At 42.4% G+C, this 25,000-nt stretch overlaps 1 protein-coding gene across 1 annotated transcript in view; it reads right to left on the reverse strand.

Annotated features, from left to right (window-relative positions):
* inpp5a (inositol polyphosphate-5-phosphatase A) overlaps positions 1–25,000 on the reverse strand; it is a 211,780-nt gene that overhangs the window by 41,235 nt on the left and 145,545 nt on the right. The window lies entirely within an intron of this gene.

The following is a 25,000-nucleotide window of genomic DNA, read 5'->3' on the forward strand; positions in this document are numbered from 1 at the left end:
GTGGGCTGGTTAACACACACACACACACACACACACACAGGGTTTGAGCGCTGGCCATCTGTGTTTGCAGACGGCTGAATGAGGTAATCCCGCAGCAGCTTTTCCCAGCCATTGACATTCACAGCACAGATCCGCTAATCAGGTCAAGCCAATGAAAGCGGCGGCAGAAAAACAGGCTTTGGAGGGAAGTGTCGGAGAGCGGCGGCGGCGGCGGAGCGCTGGAGAATATCTGCAGATCTGAACAAACAGCCTCCGATCTTAAGCTGCTCTCTGAAGAGCCAACAAAACGCTGCTCTTTCAGCGCTCCGACCGCCCGGATAAAGCGCTTTGCTCTCATTAAGCTGATTTACTAATGAATGGAGGAGAAAAGCAGCTCACGGAGAGATCACACACACACACACACACACACACACACACACACACACAGCAGAATCAAGGCAGAAACCTCCACTAAACACTCACAGGTGTGAAAGCATCTCACTGTACGCCTTACAAAACTGATCAGATTCATCAAACATGGAGATAACATGATGTCTGATGCTCATTTTATTATTATATTGGACATCATTACATGTTAACAAAAGTGTGTGTATGTGTGTGTGTGTGTGTGTGTGTGTACACTATACAGTACAGTGAGTCTCTCTTTAACAATTCCATACATCCAAAACAACATCTCTAAATCAAGTCATGTTTAATCTGATGTGGCTAAATAACAACTATAAACAAATGTATTTTGATTATAAATTAAAATTAAATAAACAGCTGTACATAAACACATTAACACATCTAAAAAATACAACCGTAACATTTTAAATGAGCATAATATAAATTCTATACAGTGGTCAACATTAAAATGGATCAAAACGTTTCATCAAAGTTGTCTAAAAACTATTCAGCAACGCACAATTGTTTTGGGACAATATTGAAAAACCTGTTGATCTATTTTAAATGTTGACTTCTGTATATACACTCACCGGCCACTTTATTAGGTACACCTTACTAGTATGGGTTGGACTCCTTTTTGCCTTCAGAACTGCTTTAATCCTTCATGGCAGAGATTCAACAAGCTACTGGAAATATTCCTCAGAGATTTTGCTCCATATTGTCATGATAGCATCACACAGTTGCTGCAGATTTGTCGGCTGCACATCCATGATGCCAATCTCCCGTTCCACCACATCCCAAAGCTGCTCTATTGGATTGAGCTCTGGTGACTGTGGAGGCCATTTGAGTACAGTGAACTCATCGTCATGTTCAAGAAACCAGTCTGAGATGATTGAGCTTTATGACATGCTGCGTTATCCTGCTGGAAGTAGCCATCAGAAGATGGAGACACTGTGCTCATAAAGGGATGGACATGGTCAGCAGCAATACTCAGGTAGGCTGTGGCGTTGATGCTCAATTGGTACTAATGGACCCAAAGAAAATCTCCCCCACACCATTACACCACCACCACCAGCCTGAACCGCTGATACAAGGCAGGATGATCCATGCTTTCATGTTGTTGAGGCCAAATTGTGAGCCGAGCGTCCGAATGTGTCAGCAGAAATGGAGACTCATCAGAGCAGCAACGTTTCTAACGTAACGAGTGCTTATTTGAGTTACTGTTGCCTTTCTGTCAGCTGGAACCAGTCTGGCCATTCTCCTCTGACCTCTTGCCTCATCAACAAGGCATTTGCGCCCACAGAACTGCCGCTCACTGGATATTTCCTCTTTGTCGGAGCATTCTCTGTAAAGCCTAGAGATGGTTGTGCGTGAAAATCCCAGTAGATCAGCAGTTTCTGAAATACTCAGAGCAGCCCGTCTGGCAGCAACAACCATGCCACGGTCAAAGTCTCTTAAATCCCCTTTCTTCCCCATTCGAATGCTCACTTTGACCTGCAGCAGATCGTCTAGACCATGCCTACATGCCTAAATGCATTGAGCTGCCGCCATGTGATTGCTGATTAGAAATGTGCCTTAACAAGCAGTAGGACAGGTGTACCTAATAAAGTGGCCAATAAGTGCATATATCTCAAAATGAACCTAAAATTAAATATAAAACTCTTAAGCATAAATTATGCATGCAAGCAAAAGTTTCTAAAAATTCATATTATGTGCTAAAATAGCTAAAAATGATATAGTAATACACACAAACACACACATACAGTGGGGGGAATAAGTAGTGAACACGTCATCGTTTTTCTCAGTAAACATATTTCTAAAGGTGCTGTTGACTTGACGTTTTCCCCAGATGTTGGTAGCAAACAAAGAAATCCAGATATGCAAATAAAACAAATCTAATTCGTTTAAAAATGAAGTTGTTTGTAATAAAGTGAAATTATACAGGGAAACAGTAATGAACACATGAAGAAAGGGAGGTGTAGTTGGGCAGTGAAAGCCCAGACAGCAGCTGAAATCTCTCAGTTGTTCTTCAGCAGCCTTCTGACCTTCCAACTTGCTTCAACACACCTGCCTGGACATTTGTAGTATATCTAGTAAGAGCTTGATAAGCTAGTTCAGGTCTGTTTAATTAGAGTCTCTTGGACACCGGCCCTCCAGGACCGAGTTTGGACACCCCTGGTGTAAATGAAGATCAGCTGCTTCAGTCCAACATCTACATCAGCAGGAGGATGAAGATCAAACCAGGGTGGACATTTCAGCAAGACAATGATCCAAAACACAGCCGAGGAGACTCTCAGATGCTTTTAGAGAAAGAAAATCAAGCTGTAGAATGGCCCAGCCAGTCACCTGACCCCAATCCAATAGAGAATACAGAATAAAGCTCAGATTTGATAGACGAGACCCACAGAAGCATCAAGCTTTTGTTGAAGTCTGTGAGAAACTCACACCTGAACACTGCATGAGGCTTCATCCTCCATATGAGAGGCGTCTTTAAGCTGCAGCAGCAAACAAGCCTTTATATTAAGAGTTGAACACAGTTCAGTAGTTCAGTGCTTTCTCCTTCTGTCATCCCATTGGTTTTAAAAACCCCTAAGTAAATTTAGACGTACCCGTCGGATTTGCAATAGAGATGAAGATTTTAAGCAGCAATTACAGAGTTTATCAGATAGAACGGTCTTATTAAGAGGAGTGGATACAATCTGCATATAATCGCATCAAAGATATGTCAGAAGAGGACAGCTCAGTTAAGAAAACAAGCATGATCATCGTATTAATTGTTATATGAAATATTCGCCTGTGGCTAAAGACATTGATAAAGTGTTATTAAAACACCGGCATATGATTTCAAGTGATCCGACCTTCAAAGAGTGTTTTGAAAATTCACCTTGTTTAGTACACTAAAGCAGGGTTTCTCAACGGGTGGGTCACGACACAACATTTTCAGTAGATCGCGGAGTCAAAAAACAACAAAAGTTTAACTTATTTTGACTTTTATTTTGAAATGCGTGCACGACAACCTTACCGTTTGATGTGAAATTTAATTTCATTATAGCAACAAATATGTCAAAGCGCAAGTACGAACCTGAATATGTAAAGTGTGGATTTACATATTTTGACGACAAAAAAACACTTAAAGCCTCAGTGTGTCATTAGTAGCGAGGAGCTCTCACAAGAGAGCACGAAACCTTTTAAATTAAGACGACATTTAGAAACCAGACGACATGTTTTATTAACAGTTCAGTTTTCATTACTCTAACAACTCTTTACAGTATTTGTGGTTTTTACTCTGTAATATTTCTATAATTCGATACATTTCGTTAAATGACAGCAATAAAATATAGTTTATTTGCAAGTCTTGGTGATTTTTTTATGGTTTATTTGTCACTACTTGTGTATGTTAACAAATAAATACAAATTAATTTTAACTCCAAAAATTGTATTGTAGTTCCTAAAAATTTGAGTCGCGGCTTGAGGACCATGTAAAAATGTGGGTCCCTTGGCCAAACCAGTAGAGGAGCCCCTAAAGAACATCTAATATCCAAAATATGTTGCTAAGAGCTGATCTAAAACCCGCTCCGCATTTTTAAACACTAAACCACATGCTCATTTCAAATGTGGGAATTGTTTACAATGTAACTTCATATATAAAACATCAAATGGTAAACAAATGGAGGCCCTATTTCATTCATGCAAGCCTGCTGACGTGTTCTATATGCTGCGGTGCCCTTGCGGCTTATGTTATGTCTGTAAAACGATTAAGCATTTAAATATTCACATTTCTAAACATCGATCCACAAACGTGTTTAATTAGTTTAATGTACTAAAAACCATGTAGACACATGAAAACTACCAACATGTGGAAATTCTGGACACAGTCAGATGTGTGAGCTCTTGAGCACAGCGTGGTGTTACTGAGGTAAAGTGATGTACTGATTGATTCTGCTGTTCAGACTGTCTGTAATAATGACACGTCTGCAGACCAGCACCAATCAACACTGCTGTTACTCGTCAATACTGTCATCAATCAGTGTGTGTGTGAGTATGTGTGAGTGTGTGTTCAGTGATCAGTCATTTCTGCTGCTGCCGCTCATTAACACACATCATTCATTACAGCGGCGTGATCTTCATTACAGACCAGCTGCAACACACACACACACACACACTGACCTCAAGAGTAATCACACTCACCTGATGCTCACACACACACTGCACACAAAAACAAACATGCACAATTATATACACAACACACTCTCACACACAGTTCAACGCAACTGTTCATGGTGTGAGTACGCCCTCAAAAGCTTTCCAAATGCACATAAAGAGGTGTATCTAAAAGTCTGTGTGGGAAGCATTCATAGAGATCATATATATATATATATATATATATATATATATATATATATATATATATATATATGAGCAATATCACACGAGTAGCAGTGCAATATGGCTGTATATCTGCACTGGTGGGAGGCGTGCATTGGCACGAGGCCACTGGCCAAGTGCCTTAGTGCCCCCACCAGTGCCGACATACAGCCATATCGCACTGCTACTCGTGTGATATTGCGTTTATACAACGGTTTGACGGCATAACTGTGTATATAAAAACAAAATCAAACATGGAGAGTCTCAAAAACCCTTTTGTATGAGGAACTACTTTCTTCCGCGTTGGATTCAAATCATAAGCTGACAGTTAAACAGCTGAGCAAGCATCTTTTACACTGTAGACCTGTAGTGTCTGCTTTCTGCTGGCTTTATGTGGGCGGAGTAATACACAAAGGGTAAAGAGGCTGTACCGGTGCTGATATTACTTAAATATATCACGACTATCAGCCAATCAGATTCAAGAACCAGACAGAACTGTTGTATAAATATATATATATATAAAAAGTTGAAGTCAGAATTATTAGCCCCCCTGATTATTTTTTCCCCCAATGTCTGTGTAACAGAGAGCAGATTCCTTCAACACATTTCTAATCATAACAGTGTTAATAACTCATCTCTAATAACTGATTTATTTTCTCTTTGTCATGATGACAGTAAATAATATTAGACTAGATATTCTTCAAGACACTTCTATACAGCTTAAAGTGACATTTAAAGGCTTCACTAGGGTAATTAGGGGAACTAAACAGGTTAGGGAAATTAGGCAAGTTATTGTGTAATGATGGTTTGTTCTGGAGACTATCGAAACAAATATAGCTTTATGGGGCGAATAATATTGACCTTAAAATGGGTTTTAAAAAATTAAAAACTGTTTTTCTTTTAGACAAAATAAAACAAATAAGACTTTTTCCAGAAGAATAAATATTATCAGACATACTGTGAACATTTCCTGAATCTGTTCAACATCATTTGGGAAATATTGGAAAAAGAAAAAAAGTCAAAGGGGGGCGAATAATTCTGACTTCAACCATATATATATATATATATATATATATATATATATATATATATCAAATATTATCAATAATATATATAAATAATTATTACAATTAATAATAATTCTATATAAATAAGTATTCATAAAAATATATCAAAATGTGCGTGAATTTTTGTCTATTGTTTTGTAAATTAAATTGAATTGAAACATTTTTGCATGATATATATATATATATATATATATATATATATATATATAATTTTATTTATTTATTTATATTTTTAATAATTTATTTATATTTATTTTTTACAACATACTATTATTTCTCCTGCTCTATAATAGTGTTGGCATGCAGTGTTCTGACAGCTCATTTGAGTGAATCAGCTCTCACTGTGTGTGTGTGTGTGTGTGTGTGTGTGTGTGTGTGTGTGTGTGTGTGTGTGTGTGTGTGTGTGTGTGTGTGCGTGTGTGTGTGTGTGTGTGTGTGTGTGTGGGTTTTCTCTCTCCAGCTCTTCAGTGATTCTCATCTCACAGCTGTAATGGCGGAGCTCTGGAATTATGGGATGGAAATCAATAGTGTCAGGATTGAGTGATCAGGGAAAGTTTTAGTGCTGTGGAGCGAGGCGTTCATCATCATGTGGATTAATGTGCTCTTGGCCAGAGAGCATCATGGGATTGCAGGAGCACAGAGAACTTCATCTGACACTCGCTGTTAAACTGCTGTCGGGATCGGTGTCTGCCGCTGCTGTAATACACTGCTGGACCCTGCTGTTGACTGATGGGCTGATGATGACACCATTCAACAGCAGCAGAAAACCCTCAACCGTGATCTTTATCTTTGTAAAGTTTGATGACTTTCTCGAAAATGAGCACAGCGTCAGGACAACATCAGGAAAAATGCACACACACACACACACATACTGTACACATGCACAAACAAACACACTACAACACACACACACACACGCACAAACACACTACAACACACACACACACACATACATGCACAAACAAACACACAACACACACACACGCACAAACACACACGCGTGCACATGCACAAACACCCGCGCACCCCCCCCCCCCCCACACACACACACAAACAAACACACTGCAACAAACACAATACTTTAAATGTAATAACGTGTTTTAAGCTCAATAATCACAGATATTTTAGCTGTAATAACATGTTTCAGGTCAAAAGTGTAAAATAATCACAGTTTATCATATTTTAGCTGTAATAACTTGTATTAAGCCAATTAAAGTGACTCAATAATCACAGTTAATCAAAATTAAGCTGCAATAACTTGTTTTAAGCCTATTAAAGCTACCTAATAATCACATTTAATCATATTTTAGCTGTAATAACTTGTTTTTATGGATATTAAAACAGCTCAATAATCACAGTTTATCATATTTTAGCTGTAATAACTTGTTTTTATGGATATTAAAACAGCTCAATAATCACAGTTTATCATATTTTAGCTGTAATAACTTGTTTTAAGTCTATTCAAGTGACTCCATAATCACATTTAATCAAAATTAAGCTGCAATAACTTGTTTTAAGCCAATTGAAGTGACTCAATAATCACAGTTAATCATATTTTAGCTGTAATAACTTGTTTTAAGTTGTTTGAACTTTAAATAAAGTATTTTAATGGTCTGTGCTTTATGAAATAAGCAGTGTTTATGATATTGCTCAGCTTCCCCTAAACCATATCATACACACACACACACACACACATGCCTTTTCATCAGGCCGTGCGGTGGAGGATCTCAGTAGTCTATGTAGGGGGTCTGAGAGCTGAAAGGAGATAAAGAGGTGTGAGAGAGCGAGGATAAAGCCAGCTATTTATCTTGGCCATCTCAACATCTGGGAAATCTCTCTAAAACAATGGGCAGCAGGGCCAAAAGTGTCACGCTCTCCAATCCCTGCCGCAGCGTTTGTTCTGCGCCGGCCACAAATCACTGCACTGTGTGTGTGTGTGCGCTCGCCCTCCGCTATTTAAGCACTCAAATGGGCCTTTCTCTCGAGGCCGCAGGACAAATTGGCCGGCCTGGAAGTCTTTGAGAGTCAGTCCAGCGCACGGAGAGAAGAACAGGCCTGAAACACAGCGAACAGCACCATAAAAATTCATCACTTTGACCTGCATGACCTTCCACTGCTGCTGGGGGATCTCTCTCACACACACACACACACACACACACACACACACACACACACACACACACACACACAGAAAGAAAACTCACACACACAAACATAGAACGCAGACATATACAACACACATTCACACACAGTCAAACAGACACACACTCATAGAACACACACTCAGTAAACACACACACATACACTCATGGAACACACACAATTAGAAAACACACACACTTATAGCACACACATACCCTCATAGAACTCACATCCTCAAACATACACACTCAGAAAACACAGACGCAGAAAACACACACTTATAGAATACCCTCACACACTCAGCGAAAATGCACACACTAACATAGAACGCAGACATATACAAATCACACACACACACATAGAAACCACACACATACACAATACACAGTCAAACAGACACACACACATAATCAAACAGACACACACAAACATACACACACTCACAGTTACAAACACACAAATTCTAACACATACACACAAACTTAGTCAAACACACACACACACACACACACACACACACACACACACAGATGCTCATATGAATATGTATACACACACACACACACACACAATCACACAAGTAATACAAATTTCCACACACACACAAATGTAGAAAACACACAGACACATAGAATGCACACACACTCAGAACACACACAGACGCAGAAAACACACACTTTTAGAACACACTCACTAAAAACACACATACACATACACACACACACACACACACACACACACACACACACACACACACACACAGAAAGAAAACTCACACAGAAATCAAAAACACACACACAAACATAGAACACAGACATATACAACACACACACACACACACAAACACACACTTAGTCAAAAAGACACGCATACACATGCGCACACACACACACACACACACACACAGAAACATGCTCAGTCAAACAGACAAAACAAACATACACACACACACACACACACACAGTTACAAACACACAGATTCTAAAACACGCACACACAGACACGCAGATGCTCATAGAGACACAAACACTGAGTCAAACACACACACACACACACACACACACAGAGTCAAACAGACACTATCTCACAAACATACACAGACACTTATGCAATCTCACCCATCCACACACAACACACACACACACACATCGAAAACACACTCAAACATAGAACACAGACATATACAACGAACACACACACACACACACACACACACACACACACACATAAAACACACACATTCAGTCAAACAGATACTCCCTCACAAACAGACATACAGACACTTATACAATCTCGCCCACACACACAAAAACATGGTCAAGCAGACACAAAACACACACACACACACACACACACACACACTCAATCACAAAATCATACACACACCAAGTCAAAGGCACACACACACACACTCATACAGTAAAAAAGACACACACACACACACACACACACAAGCTAAAGAAAAGGCCTACTGACGGCAGAGTGAGCAGATGCTTCATTGTGAGTGTGTGTGTTGTGTTAGTAATGGGTGTGTGTGTTCACTGGTTTAAGTGAGTTAAAAGATTCATTGTTTTTCACATTGATCCACCTGAACACACACACACACACACACACACACACACTGAAAGCAGGCAGCAGCAGCACAGATGGTGCACACACTGGTTAATGTCTGTTAACCAACACACAGAACAGCTGATGAAGACCTCCGAGTGTTTACACTGGACATCTCAGCAGGAGGACTTCAGTCTGGAGTAATCCCAGCTCAAGAGCTTCAGCTAAACTGTACAAACCATTATAAACTCACAGCGTTTAAGATCTGCTTTCATTCAAAATACATAATCTTCACTGCCTGACTGAGACGTGACACACACACTCACCGGCCACTTTATTAGGTACACCTTACTAGTACCCGGTCGGCCTTCTTTTGTCTTCAGAACTGCCTTAATCCTTCATGGCAGAGATTCAACAAGCTACTGGAAAATTATACCGATATATATATAAATATTTCTATATACTATATGCTGATCCATGTTGTTGAGGCCAAATTGTGAGTCGAGCATCTGAATGTGTCAGCAGAAATGGAGACTCATCAGAGCAGCAACGTTTCTCCAATCTTCTATTGTCCAGTTTTGGTGAGTCTGTGTGAATTGTAGCCTCAGTTTCCTGTTCTTAGCTGACAGGAGCGGCACCCGGTGTGCTCTTCTGCTGCTGTAGCCCATCCGCCTCAAGGTTGGCCGTGTTGTGTGTTCAAAGATGCTCTTCTGCAGAGCTCGGTTGTAACGAGTGCTTATTTGAGTTACTGTTGCCTTTCTATCAGCTGGAACCAGTCTGGCCATTCTCCTCTGACCTCTGGCCTCATCAACAAGGCATTTGCGTCCACAGAACTGTCGCTCACTGGATATTTCCTCTTTGTCAGAGCATTCTCTGTAAACCCTAGAGATGGTTGTGCGTGAAAATCCCAGTAGATCAGCAGTTTCTGAAATACTCAGAGCAGCCCGTCTGGCAGCAACAACCATGCCACGGTCAAAGTCTCTTAAATCCCTTTTCTTCCCCATTCTGATGCTCGCTTTGACCTGCAGCAGATCATCTTGACCATGTCTACATGCCTAAATGCAGTGAGCTGCTGCCATGTGATTGGCTGATTAGACATTTGCGTTACCGAGCAGTTGGACAGGTGTACCTAATAAAGTGGCCGCTGAGTGCAACGTGTGTTTTTACAACCAGACAACAAGAACTGCATCTAATTACATGGTTCTGCACCTACCACAGTATCTTACTACAGCATTTTCGATCCCATTTCCATTTCCATGTCCTTTTAGCTGCAACCCAATACTGGTAAACCCATACACACTCATTCACACACACACACACACACACTCATACACTACGGCCAGTGTAGTTGATCAGTTCCCCTATAGTGCATGTGATTGGACTGTGGGGGAAACCGGAGCACCCGGAGGAAACCCACACCAACACGGGGAGAACATGCAAACTCCACACAGAAACACCAACTGACCCAGCCGAGACTCAGTGAACCAGCGACCTTCTTGCTGTGAGGTGACAGCACTACACACTGAGCCACCGCGCCACCCCAATATAGCTTACATTTCTGTAAATAATATTATCCAGTAAAATGCATGAATGTGTATCCGGCACTTTAGTCAGCGTAGCCGAGTTAAATGTGCATATGGTGCAGGATTTGATGATCAGAATCCGTTTAGTGAAGACACAGTTATATGATCAAGTACAAATGGAAACATTTATCATTTATACGATTAAATCTAAACACATGACGTGAGCAGCTGGTGACAACATACACACACGCAGTAAACTCCCACACCCCGCCGTCTGTAGTGTGGTCTAGACAAATCCATGTTTGAAGGGCGACATGTATGGCACTTCCCTTGACCCCTGCACCTCCAAATGAAAGAGAAGTGATAATCTGAATGGGCACCCCGTCATGTACATGCAAGAACAAGACGTAAGGGGAAGGGTTAAGGGTGAGTTGGGATCGGTAAGTGTCTGGTGAGAAAAGATCTTAATGTGAAACCCGGTGATGAGTGTAAGCTCTTCATGGAGCACTCGATGGCTCAATTAAGGAGAGATTAGCGCTTTCCTCTTAACGAGTGTCTCAGAGAGTTCATTACAGACAATCAATGAAGTTCAACAAGCAGCAAATAATGAGTGTGTGTGACCTGCACCGCAAAATCAACACCATTCGCTATATACACCTGCTCAACTCACCACAGCACAGCCCAGTGTGCTGGAGAACACTGTGGAGGACTTTAAAGCCACACACACACACACACACACACCCACACACACACACACACACACCCACACACACACACACACACACACACACACACACACACACACACACACACACACACACACACACACACACACACACACACACACACACACACACACACACACACACACACACACACACACTAAACAGTGTGTCGTTAATTCCAGTCTGCCTCCAATTCTCCCTTTGCATGTGTCATTAGAGGGGGAAAGCCCTGCCCACTAGGGCCCATCTCTCCCTTATTAGCATAAACAGCAGCCCTGAGTGAGAAGCAGCCGTCTGTCATTGTTTTTGAATCTGTCGCCATGCTGATCCACAGGTGTCTGTAGCTCCGCCCTCTTTTGAAAAAAAGCACAATCTCATTTGCATTTAAAGCGACAGTCACCAAAATGCCACAATTACACACTCATACACACACAAAGTCAGTCACACACACACACACACACACACACACACACACACACACACACACACACACACAAACACACTCAAAGGCAAACAAACACTCCCTCACAAACATACACACACATATCATGATGCACAGGCGTCTGTAGCTCCGCCCTCTTCTCAAAAGAGCATGATCTCATTTGCATTTAAAGCGACAGTCACTAAATCGCCACAATTACAATTAAAGGCTGAACGGGTCAGTTTCAGAGAGCTGGAGAACATGATCTGTGTGCTGTTCTCAGCTCAAACTCAAACACACACACACACACACACACTCTAGACACAGCAGAGATGCATTAACATCTGTCAAGCTGTCCTTTAACTCCAATCCGTTGTCTTGTACATGTGTAAAGACACTGGAGTGAGTCATATGTGACGTGGAGGAGCTGTGAGATGAGCAGATCTCCTGAAAAAAGTGCTGTGTGTCTGAGTGCTGAGAGCAGATGAAGAGCTGAACACTGGCTCTGGATGGAGGTTTCTCTGTCTTGAATAGAGCTGAACACAATGACGGAGCTTCATTCACACTAAATGCCTTTCATTTATCTCGGCGTTTGGGAGAGATGATCCGCCTCCTTCACCCGGGAGATGCGAACAGAGCCCAGAGACTCCACAAACACCACCAGAGAGAAGGACAGAGAGAGAAAGAGAGAGAGACATGTGTGCTTTTAAATGTGAGGCAATGATTAATTGCATCCTAAATAAGAGTTTGTATTTACGTAACATCATTATAATCATGTAATAATAATAAATATATGCATGTGTACGCTCTAATTCAACGTTACGTGTATGTTGTACGTGTCAACATGTATGTCGTAACTCAAACTTGGGTTAAATATAGAAAAACTAAACATTTTTTGTTGTCAATTAAATGTAAATGACACCTTTTAAGCCAATGATTGGGTTTGTCCATATTTGACCCAAAGTTGTATCACAACAACCCAGCTTTTTTAGTGGAATTGAGACAAATTTTATTGGATATTTATACATGTGGTGGGCCACTGTCAGCCTTACACGAGACTCTTATCGGAAAAATATGTTCGTTAATCTATTCTCAACTTCTGCATTTCGTAATGTGTGTGTGTGTGTGTGTGTGTGTGTGTGTGTGTGTGTGTGTGTGTGAGAGTGTGTGTGTGTGTGTGTGTGTGTGTGTGTGTGTGTGGTTGTGTGATCCTTTACTGGCAGTCGTGTGTGTGGATCTTGTGGTAAAATATAGTGAAAGTCCTACATGACGGTAATAGTGTGATCGCAGTGTTTACTTCAGTAACTCCACTAATACCTGCAGACTCCACATGTCTTCACTCCATTTCTGTTCAGTTCAGTGATGACTTTAGTCAGATTAAAGGCTGATTTATACGTCTGCGTCAAGCACAAGCGTAGTCTACGTGTCGATGGATAGCCCCTCGCCGTGGTCGTTGGCGTCCCTGACGCGCACCTCTCAAAAAATGCAACGCTTAGCGCAAGCTCTGTGATTGGTTGGCTTGGTAGATCTGACGAGTGCAGGCGGAGGTGAGAGCCGCGCGAGGGTGATGCAGCGAGTGTTTACGAGTGTGGAGTCTTGTGTAGGAGCTCCGGATGGAGACTGTTGTTTTGTGTTTACCTTTTGATAAAGTTGTTGCACGTCCAAATTAGTGAATTTGAGCCACTTCTACATTCAGGAATCGTTCAGAAAAAACAAAACACCAGCGAAGAAACTCGACACAGAGGAACAGAAACACCTACTGCCAGCTGTTGTTTCGGAAGTGTATTGCAAGGCAACAGAAACAGCAGCAGATGTATAAATGCACGGCTATGCGCAAGACTTGCGCCGTGGTTCACACCCATCACTTGAAGCAGACGACCCTGATGCTCCGTATTAAGCCTGGTTTATACTTCTGCGTCAGGTGACCGGCGTAACCCACGGCGCATGCAACGCGAGTAGCTGTGCATTTATACTTCTGCTGCTGTCTCTGTTGGTCTGCATTAACACTTCTGAAGCACTAGTTGGCAGTGAGGTGTAAATGTTCCTCTGTGTCGAGTTTCTTCGCTTCTGTTTTGCTATTCTGAACACTTCCTGGATGTACAAATGACTCAAACTCGCTCATTTTGAGGCAGGAACCGGCGGACGTGCAACAACTTTAACCATGAGGTAAACACAGAACAAAACTTTCCATCCAGAGCTCCTTCACAGGACTCCACACTTGTAAACAATCGCTCGCGCCATTCGCGCAGCTCTCGGCCCCGCCGAGACTCGTCAGCGATACCAATCCGACCAATCACAGAGCTTGCACTACGCGTCGTTGCGACGTGCAGTTACATTTTTTGAGAGGTGCACGTCAGTGACGGCGACGGCGAAGGGCTATGCGTCAGCGCCGTAGCATACGCCGGCGTTTGACGCAGAAGTATAAATCAGCCTTTAGTGTGGATGAGGAAAAACAGAGACATCTGAAAACGGAGGCAGGGCTGCTGAGATTCGATACCTGATTGGGGCTTTTGTGTCATTGCCTTCGTCACTGTATCCTTCCCTTATTCGTCAAGCCTCTATCACATGACTATAACACATGGCTTAACGCTACTGGAAGACCGCAGACCCGCCTTCACTGTGAACAACAACACGGGCACAGAAATGGGAGCGTTGTTTGCACTATTGTCTGTTTTAGGCGCCATTGTGCAGTTATTCATTTGTTACGTTTATTAACAACTCGACCTCGTCGTCTGTCACAAAAATACCTCTTTTGCTTTCTTTGCCTTTGCACTTAATGTTCAACCGGCGTTTGTTGACTAACAATAACCAAATGCCGAGCGAGACACATGCTTCCTGTTTATACTAGAACGCGCATGCCCAGAGTGCGCCAATGGTCACGTGATATATGTTTTTGGTGGCGTAGTGTGGACGGAGATATGTTCAGAGACGCTGGGTAAAACGCTAGTGTGGACGCGGATCATTTTTGATCTAAAACACCGGTTTAAAACTAAAACGCACTAGTGTAAACGCGGCCTAAGATCCACCACAAGACGTCTGTCAGGTAGAGTATACACACACACATATGTTCTACATTATAGATGATATATTCATGTGTAGACACTTCTTTTAAACATGACACTTTATATATACACATAATTATACATATTCTGTTAGTATATTTATGTGTATTTATTAATTTGCTTTACAGTTATGAGATAAATACGTCTCCACAGGGGGAAGGTGTTTAATTTTAGCTAAGTGTGTGCATGTGTGTGTGAGTGTGTGTGTGTGGTGACATTAGCAGGGGTCTGCCGCTCTGCTGTTCTGGGTGGGCTTTGTCATCCAGTTTTGAGTGATTTTTCACGGCCGTCCCTCAGTGTGACCCGAGCGCCGGCCCTTTAAGAGGCGGAGCTGAGGAACATGTTGTTGCTATGATAACATCACACACGGCAACAAAAGACCCGCAGGAGGAGGACGACCACACACTCACACTCACTACACACACACTACAGAACACATACACACACTTACTACAGAGCAGACACTCCAAATGACACTACAGTGTGTGTTGCTCCAGCTGAAGTATATGTGTGTATGAGTGTGTGCATGAGAATGTGTGTGCCGTTCCAGCTCAAGTGTGTGTGTGTTGCTACAGCTAAAGTGTATGTACATATGAGTGTGTGTGTGTGTGTGTCACCTGTCATGTTGTTAACTCACTTCACAGAGTGTCTAAAAACTGAATGCTTTGCTTATTTCTGTGAATCCAAATAAACACATAAATGTATGTGTGTGTGTGTGTGTGTGTGTGTGTGTGTGTGTTCTCTGTGATGTCTGTGCCAGGCGTTGCCCTCGCGCCCGTCTCTGCAGCTCCAGCTGTGCCAACATCAGCCTGCCGGAGCTCAAACGGCCTGTTGTTAATGAGGCTCTCTCTGCTTTAATTAGCCTCTGATTAAAGGATGACGATCTGTGTGTGTGTGTGTGTGTGCGCGCTCTTTGTTAGCTCTTTAAAGCAGGCGGGAGCAGCAGACGGACAGAAGAGGCGTTTGTGCCTCTGAGCAGATCATGAGCGTTTATCTGCAGAAAAACACTGAACTATGAGGAGGACAGATCAACACATCATTACCACACACACACACACACACACTAAGAACACTACGCACACACCCTCCGAGAACACTACACACACACACTCACTGATGAACTACAGCACAACACACTCTCTGAGAACACTACACAAGCACACGCACTGAGAACACTACACACACACTTCCTGATGAACTACAGCACAACACTGCACACACTCACATTCTGAGAACACTACACACACACACACACGCACACACTCTCTCTCTCATTGATCCATCCATCCCTGCACCCATTCTTCCATCCATTCATCTGTTCATCCATCTCTCCATCCAACTATTTATCTCTCAATCCATTTATTGATCCATCCATCCATCTATCTCTCCATCCATCCAACTGTCTGCCTATCCATCTATCCCTCAATCAACCCATCCATCCATCCATCCATCCACCAATCCATTCATTAATCCATCAGTCATTCCACCCATCTGTCTATCCATGTATCATCCATCCATTTTCCATCCGTTCATCCATCATCAGTCTTTCCATCTATCTGTCTATCTTTCCTTTTTTCTCTCTATCCATCTCCCTATCTATCCATCCGTTTATCTTTCAATCCATCCATCCGTGTGTTTTTCCATCCATCTCTCAATCCATTCATCTATCCATCAGTATTTCCATCCATCCATCTATCACTGCGTTTATCTATTTATCCATCTTTTTGTCTCTCCATTCTTCCATCCATCTTTATATCACACATCCACCTACCTGACTGTCTATCTCTCAATCTCTCAATCCATTGGATCTATTTGTCCGTCTGATCGTCTATCCATCTCTAAAACCATGCATCCATCCACGAGTCTTTCCACTCATCATCTGTCTATCCCTCTTTTAATTTATCTATCCATCAACTTGTCTCTCTATCTATCTATCTATCTATCTATCTATCTATCTATCTATCTATCTATCTATCTATCTATCTATCTATCTATCTATCTATCTATCTATCTATCTATCTATCTATCTATCTATCTATCTATCTATCTTCCGCTACAGATCTCCAGCAGGCGATGTGAGTTTATAGTGTGTTTGTTTGTTGGCTGCAGATCAGGTGTGTGTGTGTGTGTGTGTGTGTGTGTGTGTGTAAACACGCAGATGTGTTTGCGGTGTGTGAATATACACTTGTGAGTGTGTGTATCTTCATGGTTGGTTTGCCAGAGTCTCTCTATCTGTCCCATGAAACGAAGGAGCACTGATTAATGGATGGATGTGTCCCAAAATTAATTAGCCTGACTAATGTAGTGTGTACTTAATGCCACTGCCGCCTTTGATTTATGACGGCCCAAATGCACAAACACTGTATGAAACGGAGCTTTATTGTGTAAGAATGAATTAACACACACACACACACACACACACACGCACGCACGTGTGCATGAGGTCTCTATCCACCACAGATTCTGCCATGTGTGCATGTACACAAGCGCATATGGACAAACACACCAGCCAGATCACACACACACACACACACACACACACACGCGCAGATCAACGCGCACAATTTTTTGTGCATATACACAAACTCAAACACAACATACACACAAAAAAAATCTCATTCATGCACACGCTCACACACACAACTAAACATGCACAACCTTAAAACACAACATGCATACACACACAAGCACACACTCTCACACATACACACACACTTGCACAAGCATGAAAAAAACTCATTTGCAAATTGCGCAACACATTTACACTTGCGAGTGTGTGACACTTGCAAAGACACAAAGACAACACAACTCACACAAACACACACACACACTATTGCACACACTATGTTTATGCAGACGCATAGAAACACACACTTATTTTAGGTTTCTATGAAATGTGGGGACTTACCATACACTTTCTGTTTTTATTACACACACACACACACACACACACTAGTTTTATGATGCTCTGCTCATTAATGCTCTGATTAAATCAGTCAATGACAGTAAAGCTCCGCCCTCAATTTCATGTAGCTCCACCCACCAACAGGCAGACACCGAGCTGCAGAGACTGTGTGTGTTTGTGTGTGTGTGTGCGCGTATGTGTTTGTATTTGTGTGTCTGTATATTACGTGTGCAAGTGTGTGTGTGTATGTGAGAGTGTAAATGTGTATGTGTGTGCGTGTGTGTTAGAGAGAGAGAAAGTATGTACATGTGTGCATGTAAGTGTATGTGATAGTGCGCAAGTATGTGTGTGTGAAGGTGTATGTGTGATGGTGTGTGTGTGTATCCGTGCGCATGTATTACATGTGCAGAAAGTATTACAAGTGTGTGTGTGTGTGTGTGAGAGAGAGTGTTTGTGTGTATTATGTGTGCAAGTGTGTATTACATGTGTGTGTATAAATGTGCATGTGTGTCTGTGTTTGTGTGTGTGTGTGTATGAGTGCATGATTAAGTGTGTATTAGTGATAGTAAGTGTATGTGTGAGTGTATATGCGAGTGTGTGTGTGTGTGTCAGTGTGGATGTGTGATAGTGTGTGTGTGTGCGCATGTAAGCGTGTTTGTGATTGTGTGTGATAGTATGAGTGTGTAAGAATGTGTGTATAGGTGTGTGTATGTGTGAGTGTGTGTGTGCTTGATCAGACAGTGTGTGTGTGTGTGTGTGTGTGTGTGTTGTGTGTCCGTGTGTCGCTCTCCTTCTGTCAGCGCAGCAGTAGATCACGTCAGTAATTAACCCTCCCGCCGGCCTCCATCAATCCTGAGCCTGGAAGCGCCGCCATCTTCACACTAATTAAATTTACATTCGATTAAGTTTAATGAGGAGGGATTTTAAATACAGTGAGTGTGAGGCTGCGCTGTCACTGCACCGCTGATTCACTACCGCCAGAGCCCTGGGGTCCACACCGTCCCAGCATGCACCTCTGCACTGTCACTCAGCCACAGCGAGGTCACCCGGAGCCCACCGCACACTGCAGCACACACACACACACACACACACACACACACACACACACACACACACACACACACACACACATATATATATATAATATTCCTCAGAGATTTTGCTCCATATTGTCATGATAGCATCACACAGTTGCTGCAGATTTGTCGGCTGCACATCCATGATGCCAATCTCCCGTTCCACCACATCCCAAAGCTGCTCTATTGGATTGAGCTCTGGTGACTGTGGAGGCCATTTGAGTACAGTGATCTCATCGTCATGTTCAAGAAACCAGTCTGAGATGATTGAGCTTTATGACATGCTGCGTTATCCTGTCAGAAGATGGAGACACTGTGCTCATAAAGGGATGGACATGGTCAGCAGCAATACTCAGGTAGGCTTTCTATCAGCTGGAACCAGTCTGGCCATTCTCCTCTGACCTCTGACCTCATCAACAAGGCATTTGCGCCCACAGAACTGCCGCTCACTGGAGATTTCCTCTTTGTCGGAGCATTCTCTGTAAACCCTAGAGATGGTTGTGCGTGAAAATCCCAGTAGATCAGCAGTTTCTGAAATACTCAGAGCAGCCCGTCTGGCAGCAACAACCATGCCACATTCAAAGTCTCTTAAATCAGTATTTCCCAACAGGGGGGTCCCGGCCCATAAAGGGGTCTCAGTGAGCTCTGTAGTGGGTCGTGTAATATTTTTAAAAATGTGGACAATTCGGAGAATGATCATGTCGCCTCAGTTCACTTTGTCCCCTGGCTGACCAAAAAATGGACGAATTCGTAATTGGAGTCTCACCGACTCTCCTTCAGCAGCTAATACTAATCACTCAAGCATACTGGACCCAGGTAAGGAAGCACCAAACATTTCGGGTCACAGCACAAGCAATACTGGAAACCTGAAATGCAGGAAGTACCAAGACAGTCACCTGAACTAAAGTTTTATTCTGTTTTCTCAAAGCGAAGAGTCCCTGATTCAGCCACAGTGCATTATCTGCAGCAAAGTTCTAGCTAACCAATGCATGAAGCCGTCCAAATTAATCAGACATTTACAGACGACTCATCCCTAATACAGACACCCAAAGTGAGATGAGGGACGTCACAGCTACTGACAAGAAACCTTTATATGCATCTTGCCCTGTTAAAGATCTCTCCACACCTTGACCTTATTCACGGACAGCAGCAATCCTCACACTGATGGATGGAGCAAACAAATCACATGCAAGTAGTAAACGGTGATAGCCTATATTATTTTCCCTTATACACCAGTGTTTTGGATATTGAACTTCATATAGGGCCAGGTTAAAGGCCAAAGGCTTGTGTTTTCCAGTTATGAATGGCCTGCTGATGTTTGGCTTTTATATTGTACATTACACTGTTACTTGTATATATACATAAGCATATCTAGATATAGTATAAACAGGTCTCAGGTTGGGAACCACTGACTTAAATCCCCTTCTTTCCCCATTCGGATGCTCGATTTCAGCTGCAGCAGGTTGTTTTGACCGTGGCTGTTTCTCTTCAGCGGTCTTGCATCCTCGTGTTACGTCATCATCAGCTGCCAAAGTTCAGTTCCAATACTCCAGACCGCAAGAACAGAGGATGCGTAAAAGATCCCGGATGTGTTCTTGATATCGAGGACGCATCGATGCAGACTTGAGCACCGGACTCCCAGAAGTCATTGTGACTGGAGGTGGAAGCACAGCGTTTTATTTAGAGTTATTATTAAAGTTCAGAGATATCACCTATTTATCTCAGGAGATTCCCTAAATGAAATGGTGGAAGTAAACATCACCATGGACATCTTAAAGGAACGAACACATTAAGGGTGTTTATTTGCTGAAGTTGGTATTGAATCTGTGTTATTTATATTGTGCAGTGTATATTTATAGTGTTTTAGTGTGGTTTATTTATAAACTAATTTCGAGAGGAATAACGTGCTTATGATCAACACGGCTGGCACCACATTAGCTCCATAATCTTCCCTATTAGATGATTACGGATGCATCATTAATAACCAGAGTTTTTCACTCCAGTTATCTTCGTCTTGAAGTTTCCCCCCTTCCACCCCTACATCCCACCCTTTTTTCCTTTAGGGCGACACAGTAGCCCAGTGGCTAGCACTGCTGCCTCACAGCAAGAACGCCGCTGGTCCAACTTCCTATCGGGCCGGTTGGTGTGTCCATGCGGAGTTTCCATGTTCACGTGGGTTTCCCCCGGGTTCCTCTCACCATCCAAAAACATACACCATAGCCAATCGACTAAACCAAATTATCACCCGAGACAACCTTAGTGTACACTTCTCACAAGCAGGGGAGTTCTCGAGACCTACCTGAGCTCGATCTCCCCTCTCGCCCTTTTAACAGGAGGGAGCCCTGGGCTCCAGGGACAGCATGCCAATTACACTTTATTGATCATCAGCTAAGTGTGAACTCTTGAAGTGAATATTTTGAAAAGGGGGAACACAATAACTCGCTGTATGAATGCTGTAATGTTTAAATAAGTTCCATTAAAAACACATGAAGGTCATGTGACCATACGGAAGAACACTGCATCTCATTCCTCACTGAACGCGTTCTCCAGAGTGTGTTCTTCTGAGGACACCCGGCAAGACCGGTCTCCACAAGAACACAAGACCATTCTCTGCGTTCTTGGAACTGAGAAACAGCCCGTGTCTACATCCATAAATGCATTGAGCTGCTGCCATGTGATTGGCTGATTAGACATTTGCGTTCAAGTGTACCTAATAAAGTGGCCGGTGAGTGTGTATATGCATTCATCTTAATAAATTTTTTTTTTTTTAAACGGCAATTGTCAAAAGAATCTAACAAATATTTAAAAACTTTACCAGCAAAACAGAAAAAATTAAACAAAAACCCTACTGAAAATGATGAATACACACAATAACACTACACTAACACCAGTGTGAATCTGTGTGTCAGCGCACAATATTATATTTCATTCTGCACACAAGCAACGTGCCATCACTAACACACACTCAAAACAGACACTCATTTAAATAAACGGCTGTGAATCGCTGTGTGTGTGTGTGTGTGTGTGCACTAGTGTAAATCAATCTCTAGTTAAACTGCAGCACAAAAATCAATAGAGCGGCGCAATCTGAGCTGAGATCAGACTGAACACTAATTGTGTGGCTGACGTTAATTGTCATTAAAGGGTTGAACTAGTTCCTCACTGCCAGACCAACACACACACACACACACACACACACACACACACACACACACACACACACACACACATTTTCTCAAGGCAAGCTTGTTTATGTGCACTGGACGGATCATTGCTACAGTTTACTGAGCTCACACACACACACACACACACACTGCAGTAAATCAGGCGTCTGTAAGTGGGACGGATCTATTTTAACGAGCTCTGGCCACTGATGACATCAGACAGCCTTCAGGAACAGGTAAAACACAACACACATAAACCAGCTTTACTAGAACACTGATTACACCTCTGTGTGTGTGTGTGTGTGCACACACACAAATACTCACAAAGACACACAGAAATATACACAATCTCACACAAACACACACACACAGAGCACACGCACACACACACACATTATTAAATGTGCAGGCATCCACAAATACACAAACACACAAACTCAGAGAAATACACACATGCCAAAAAAATACATACAAACACATAATTAAACTCACACACACACACACATACACACACAGAAATATGCATAGGGACACATAAAATTGATAGACACACACACACACACACACACACACACACACACAGTGAGAGCGCAGGTCTGAGATCAGTTTCAGGATGAAGTGCATCATTACAGTAATTCAGCAGCACAACGAGCGGCTCCTTCCTGCGGCCTACAGGACCTGATTGAGAACAATGCACTGTTTACGGCTCCTGAGGGCCCGGGGCCAGCTGTGTTTGCGGAGCGCCCCTTCATCAGCATTGTTATGTGTGGAGGCTTTTCTCACACACTCACACTCATTGTGTGCGAATGACGCCTTTAAAACTGCACACACACACACACACAGAGAAACATCTGCATTGACTATGTAAGACGCTGCTGTATGAGGAGGTGTGTCCTGTAGCTGGAGTTTGTTTCTGGAATATGGATATTCTTCATCTCGTGGTCTGCAGATGTGTTCATTCATTCATTCATTTTATTTTCAACTTAGTCCCTTTATTAATCAGGGGTCGCCACAGCGGAATGAACCGCCAACTATTCCAGTATTTGTTTTACTTCAGCTGCAACCCAGTACTGGGAAACACCCATGCACACTCATTCTCACACACACACACACACTCATACACTACGGCCAGTTTAGTTGATCAGTTCCCCTATAGCGCATTTGTTTGGACTGTGGAGGAAACCGGAGCACCCGGAGGAAACCCACACCAACACGGGGAGAACATGCAAACTCCACACAGAAACACCAACTGACCCAGTGACCTTCTTGACACAGTGCTAAGTGAGGCACCGTGACACCCCAGATGTGTACATTCACAGGTTATTTAACCTAATTGGAATTGAGATAACAGTGTAATGCAATGCAATTAAATGGGTTCCCAAACCTTTCAGCCTCTGACCCCCAAAATAACAATGCCAGTGACTTGTGACCCCGATATCCTCAGACTTGGTAATAAATAGGTATTAAAAAAGGAGGTGAAATATGAGGACATTGGTGACGTCCTCACTTCTCAAAAAGCTTATAAATTCCACAGGATGAGTTTAATCAGAGAGTAAAGCTGCACACAGTCTCCTGTGATGGTTGGGTTTAGGGGTGGGGTGAGGGCAATATAATATTCGGTTTGGACAGAATAAAATGAATGGAAACCTATGTAATGTCCCCACTTTTCACAAAAACAAACGTGTGTGTGTGTGTGTGTGTGTGTGTGTGTGTGTGCGTGTGTGTGTGTGTGTGTGTGTGTGTGTGTGTGTGAATGGATGTTTTCCAGAGAAGGGTTGCAGCTAGAAGGGCAAGCGCTGCATAAAAACGTGCTGGATAAGTTGGTGGTTCATTCCGCTGTGGCAACCCCAGATTAATAAAGGGACTAAGCCGAAAAGAAATCTGAAATCTGAGCTCATCCTTATGTTCAGTCAGGTCCTGTATTGATGTTTAATGTCGGTCAGTGCTGTAAAGGTGTCAGAAAGTTTAACCTGGTGCCATAAAATCAACCTGCTGCATCCGACGCTGTTGCTGTGTGTTTAATATAACGTGAATCAGCTCAGGGGGAGCAATCCAAAGAGAAAAAAGGCTTTTCATTTGCCAGTTGTTATTTTTTAATGTAATTATTATTACTTTCCCTCTGTAGGTTATGGATAATATGTGGCATTTCTTATCGCTTGTTAAAAATGATTTAATTGTTGGAAATCACCAAGTGACCCAGCCTCATTGTCCCGTGACCCTCCGGGGGGTCCTGACCCCCCCTTTGGGAGCCGCGGACTTAATGTATATCTGCATCCCCTGAAAAGAGTTTGTGATGTCAAAACTCTTTTATTTATTTTGTATTATCTTTCTTATTTGATTTTAAACTTTACGTCATTATATTTCCTCTGCAACAGCACTGAGAACTTTAATAAAGACTAAGGGTGTCACGATCCTCCAAATCCTCGATTCGATTACATTTTCGATTCTAAAGGCACGATTCGATTCGATTTTCGATTATGTATAATTAATTAATTAATGACCAATTAATTATTTGTAGCCTACCGTTTAAACTACCTGACCTGCATGGTCTTTGTTTTATCCATAAACAAATCATACAGTAAATGAATAAAGGCAAGATACACACATAATTACCA

The sequence above is a fragment of the Danio rerio genome, chromosome 13, assembly GCF_049306965.1.
Source record: "Danio rerio strain Tuebingen ecotype United States chromosome 13, GRCz12tu, whole genome shotgun sequence".
In the NCBI taxonomy this organism is placed as follows: Eukaryota; Metazoa; Chordata; class Actinopteri; order Cypriniformes; family Danionidae; genus Danio; species Danio rerio.